The 5,281-nt window shown below is 39.5% G+C and overlaps 1 protein-coding gene across 8 annotated transcripts in view; it reads left to right on the top strand.

The window, feature by feature from the left end:
* Phldb2 (pleckstrin homology like domain family B member 2) overlaps nucleotides 1–5,281 on the top strand; it is a 96,586-nt gene that overhangs the window by 22,116 nt on the left and 69,189 nt on the right. The gene's annotated exons all lie outside the window — the stretch shown is intronic.

Here is a 5,281-nt window from a genome sequence, read left to right as displayed (position 1 = left end):
AGAGGAGAGAATTAGACATTTAAACTTAACTCTGTCTCAAGTGCATTATTTGGCAAGGCTGCCAAAAGCATCTGTATTCTATTGTGGAGAACCAGTGGATTCCACAAATTGCACTGTGGCAATGCAGTATTTTCCTTTGGGCTGATGGTAGTCATTTGCAAAGCCTTGGCAAACAGGATTGTTGCGGTTCAGGACTGCATAGGGCCACATTGGATGCTTAGTTTCTAAACATATTGTAGTACAATGCCTGTTGTCATGAAGCACAGCATGAAATCAGCTTTTCTGGAATTATTTTTTTTAACATATTCCGTGAGACTCCTTGAGGCTAAGGTTAGTTGTTCGAAAGGCACATATCAGTATTTCCATGATACTGCAGAGCATAGTCATGTGACATGTCTGAATCAGCAATTCCTTGATATTTGGAAGGCATTTTATGATTATAGTGCCTCTTAAACCACTTTACGATGAAAGAATTTTAATTTGTATGTGGCCAGGACAGTGTTTGTCTTGTTCGCAACTGGAGATTGACCGCACAATCTGATAACTGGAATACTGGAGGTACCATATGCATCGTATGCTTTTGTTTGGGGGAGGTTTGGTTGGTTTTTTGTTTGTTTGTTTGTTTGGTTGGTTGGTTTTGTAGAGAGTAAAGTTTTTTCTGCCCAATTTTGACATCTATTCTAATTTTCCTCATTCTGTAGCTGTTGTTTGCACCCTTGGTCACTAGACAATATGAGCTCTGTTCCCCTTTCAACTGGAAAAAATGAAGTTATTTTTCCTTATTTTAGAAATCTGGTATTCCATAATATAATTCTTAGAGGAACAGGATTTGTAGAATGTGTGTGTGAGTGTGTGTGTGTGTGTGTGTGTGTGTGTGTGTGTGAGACTGACTATCTATATCTGTCTTTCTATCTATCTATCTATCTATCTATCTATCTATCTATCTATCTATCTACCTGTCTATCCATCCATCTTATTTACTTATATAGAGAGACATTATACACTTTTATACACTTATTTATTTATTATATTGGCTTATATGTCCGAAGACTATATAGTCCCATCATGGACTTGTGCATGCTGCTGAGCCAGAGAAACTGGTAGCTTCTCAAGTCAAGGAGCAGGAAGCCTCAGAACAAGGGAGACTAATGATCTCCAGTCTGAGGGTGAGGGCCTGAAAGCTCTCCTGGAAGAGAGAGCTCCTGTTGAAAGGCTGAAGAAGCTGCTATCTGATATCTGTGAGTGATGTCAACAGCCATAGATGCTCTCACCCTGAAGAGCAGAGCTCAACTGACTGGCCTCTTCCTTCTTTAGCTTTTTTGACCCACTGGGGCTCCAAGCCTTTTGGAAGGTGCCACCAAAATACATAGGAAAAATTTACCCTGCAGTTGTCCTACATGCCAAGACATCTTTAGAAATGCCCACGGAGGCACAGCCAGACATGCTGCTGATCTAGATGTCTCTCATTTCAGTCAGGTTGACAATCAAAATGAACAATCGTGAATTATTTTCTTTGTTATTGTTTGTTTTGTTCTGTTGTGTTGGTTGTTTTCTTTGTTGTTTCTTGTTTGTGAGTTTTGGTGATTTTGTTTGTTTGTTTGTTTGTTTGAATAAGGATTGATGTTTTCCAGAGTCTTATGAGGATCCAAGGCTATGGGACCCAGTGGGTTCCAGCTTCTTGTTTATGTACTGTTGACCAGACCATAAATCTGATGTTTCCAAAATGAAATTACAGTGTAAATCAACATATATAAGAAATGATTGTATTTTCTGTCATTCATTTGCCTGTTTTCCAGTCTCCAAATGCAGATCATATTTTAAAGATCAGAGAGTTTATGGTTAATATTATTCGGTTTTCTCATTATGACAAAGTTGTATAGGAATCCAAAACTGGTGAGGATAGTGAGATCAAAAACACATCACTTGTAGGTGTGTTGTGTGTCTCTTTTTGTTCCTGCTCTTTGGTGTCCTTGTCACTCCAGTCCCTGCAAAACAGCTTAAAGCATCTAAGACCTTGGTGCCAGAGCTACAGGCATTACATAGGGCAACATTTCTTGGTTGGATAGGAGAAGGTATAACACCCAATGCTAAGAGAATAGTAATTTTTGCTTAATTGTAGCATTATCCTTTTAAAAATCTTACCAAGAGGGTCCTTGAAATATAAAATCAAGTCTAAGTATGGAAGATGTTTTTTTTTTTTTTGTCCTTCTAGTCCCCGCTTCACCCCCACCCCACCCCAACACAGATCCCCTTCCCGACATGGTCCTTCCTCTTGTTACATCCTGACTATACTCTCAGTGTTTAAAAATGTTTGTACTGCTGGGAAGTGAGCCAGGAGTTGGTCTATGAAACGAATAAACTTAGTTGCCCAGGTTCATTTTAAAGATGACTGTCTTTTTATATTCTGAATTAGAATAGTGATTACTTAACTTGCTCTTAAGGTCCAGACTGAGTGTTGAATTATTTTCATGGAACCTTTTCTCAGCTTCTGCATTTTAAGTAGCCAGTGCACACACACCCTATTCCTCGTCTTCATCCACTTTCATGGACTGATAGATTTAGCTTAGAAATATAATGCGAAACATAAATAATAGCCAAATAGTCATTCTAAACTTTCTTACATTAAGGAAAGCTTTTTAAAAAGCAGATGAAATTAAGTCTGTAGCACTAGGCAGAACAGAATTAGGTCGACTGTTCTGTCTTTATCTAAATAAGCTATGCTTCTAAATAAACGGCCTTCCTCAGTCTGTAAATAAATAATACTGTAGCCTCTGGGTAATAGATAGAATATTATCTATCATCAGATCACCTTGGCTTATTAGAGAACAAACTAAGAGCTTTCACTCTGTTCATCTTTCAAATAAACTGATGGCATATATGTAGGCATTCATTAAATATTGAAGGAATCAATCATTAACAAGTTAGGCCTGCCAGTTATCCTCTGGGAACTGAAAGGAAGAAAAGATTGTCATGTCTTCGCCCTCTTCCTCTCCTATTCGAGACAGATGGGCAACAAAGGACTATGGAGAGGAAGCTCAGCAGCTGGTGATAATTGATTGATTGTACATGAGGGCTATGAGGAGCTAAAGACTATAATCTGTAATACAGTAGGGTGTGGGAATGACCGTTCAAAGCAGGCTCCTCTACAGTTGAGAGCAAACCCTAGGTTCTTACTACAGTGGCAGTACAAGGGATTGCCTCTTGATGGTGCCATGCATTTAGAAAACGCTTCTCAGAAGTTGAGTGCTGTGGATTCTGAACCATCAAAGCCTTTTCCCTCTCAGTCTGCATGCTGAAATACAGAAGGCTGCTTCAACTCAAAAGATCTCTGAATGCTATTCTGGAGGTTGTAGAAGAAACCCTACTCTTTCCAAATAAGTCAATACATGAGCACTTGCCTTTAAATAAAAAACAAAGCTCATGAAACAAAGTCATGTGTGTAAAAACTAGAAGGAAATCGACATTATATTGATACCAAGAGTACATGAGCACTTGGGAGGATCTGTTGACTTTGCAGTGAGTGTGACCCCTATATTTATTGGCAAGCTACTTAGTACATCTAAATTAGAAGTCTTTTAATAGATCCGCCTTTTAAAAACTATTCTCATATAAGAATAGGCTTCAGTGACTTTGGGTTAATGTTGTAATATTTGTTACTATTTCCAGATTCTAGAAAGGCTCATGGGAAGCTTTGAAATAGGCAATGATTTTAACATTTGAGATTAATATTTCAAGAAGCATAGAAACCTAAAAGTACCATCAGAGAAACACATTCATCACTTTATTCACTTCCACATCACAGTCTATCATCAAGCAAAGTCAGGGCTGGAATTCAAGCAGGAACCTGAAGACAGAGGCTACGGAGAAACACTGCTATCTTGCTCTTTATATTATAGAGTCTATAGCTTGCTCAGCCTGCTTTCTCATACAACTGAAAACCATTCATGCAGGGATGGCACTATACACAGTGGGCTGGACACTTGATACTGAAGTGTCCAGCCCACTGACACTGGACACCCTAGTCTGATGGGCACCTTTTCTCAGTGGAGCTTCCTTTCTCTCAGATGACTACAGCTTGTGACAAGTCAACAAAAGTCTAACCAAGATAGGAATTTTGTATTTCAGTCATTGTGCTGTGAACATCCAGATCCATTAGAAGGGGTCTGATTTAAAATATTTTTTAAAATCTATTTTCAGATAATTGTAGGTGCACATGCAAGTATGACAATTTCTAAAATTAGAAATTTTGGAATACAGAGCTCCGGTGTACCATTTACTGTTTCCTTCAAAGTATTGTGTAGTAGCATAGGAGAATAGGACATACAGATGGTGAAGGCATGGCAGCAGGGTCTGCCATGTTGGGTCTTTGTTAGCCACACCCATTTTTCCTCTCATACTCTCTAGTATTCACAAATCTGTTCTTTATTGAATAATGTTGTTGTTTTTATATAGTTGTACAGTCTGGTTTTTTCCCACCTAGCCCCACTCTCTGCAGACTGAGTCGTGGATTTTTATGCCATCTCTCCTCTGTGCTCTAAAGCAGTGCATAAGCCAAAGAGAATCCCAGACTCATACTTACGGGTGTTTTGTTGTTGTTGCTTTGTTTTGTTTTGTTTTGTTTTGTTTTGTTTTCTGGACAAGGTCTCTCTATGCAGCCCTGGCTGGCATGGCATTTGTGTGAATATCATTCTGGACTTAACTCATACCTCCTTCTGCTTTCTAAGTGCTGGGATTAAAGGCACGCACCAGCACACCCAACTCTATTGTTTTTTTCTTTTTCTTTTCAGATAGGGTTTCCTGTAGCCCAGGCTGACCTCCAACTGTTAAGTAGCTGAAGATAACCTCGAGCTTCTGATCTTCCTGTCTCTACTTTGCCCATGCTGAGATCTTAGGTGTCCATCACTAGGCTTGGTTATTTGCAGTGCTTGGGATAGTGCTCAGGGCTCTGTGCATTCTAGGTAAGCACTGTGACAACTGAGCTGCGTCCCTACTTCATTTCTGTCTTTTCAAAACAAAACTTTAATTAAGAATTTTGATTACATTTTTATTTTCTCATTTGGTGGTGATGGTGGTGGTGGTGTGTTTGTGTGTGTGTGTGTGTGTGTGTGTGTGTGTGTGTGTCCTTGCACTTGTGCCACATCATGCCTGTGGATGCAGAGTATAACTTACAGGTTCTCCTCTTCCACCATGTGGGTCCTGAATATTGAACCCAGGTTGTCAGACTTGCAATCAGGCGCCATCTTACTGGCTACATTTTGTCTCCTCCTCACCCCCCCCCCCC

Source organism: Mastomys coucha, unplaced genomic scaffold (assembly GCF_008632895.1).
Source record: "Mastomys coucha isolate ucsf_1 unplaced genomic scaffold, UCSF_Mcou_1 pScaffold12, whole genome shotgun sequence".
Taxonomy (NCBI): Eukaryota; Metazoa; Chordata; class Mammalia; order Rodentia; family Muridae; genus Mastomys; species Mastomys coucha.
The sequence above is the reverse complement of the archived record's forward strand: the minus strand, read 5'-3'. Positions and strand labels throughout refer to the sequence as shown.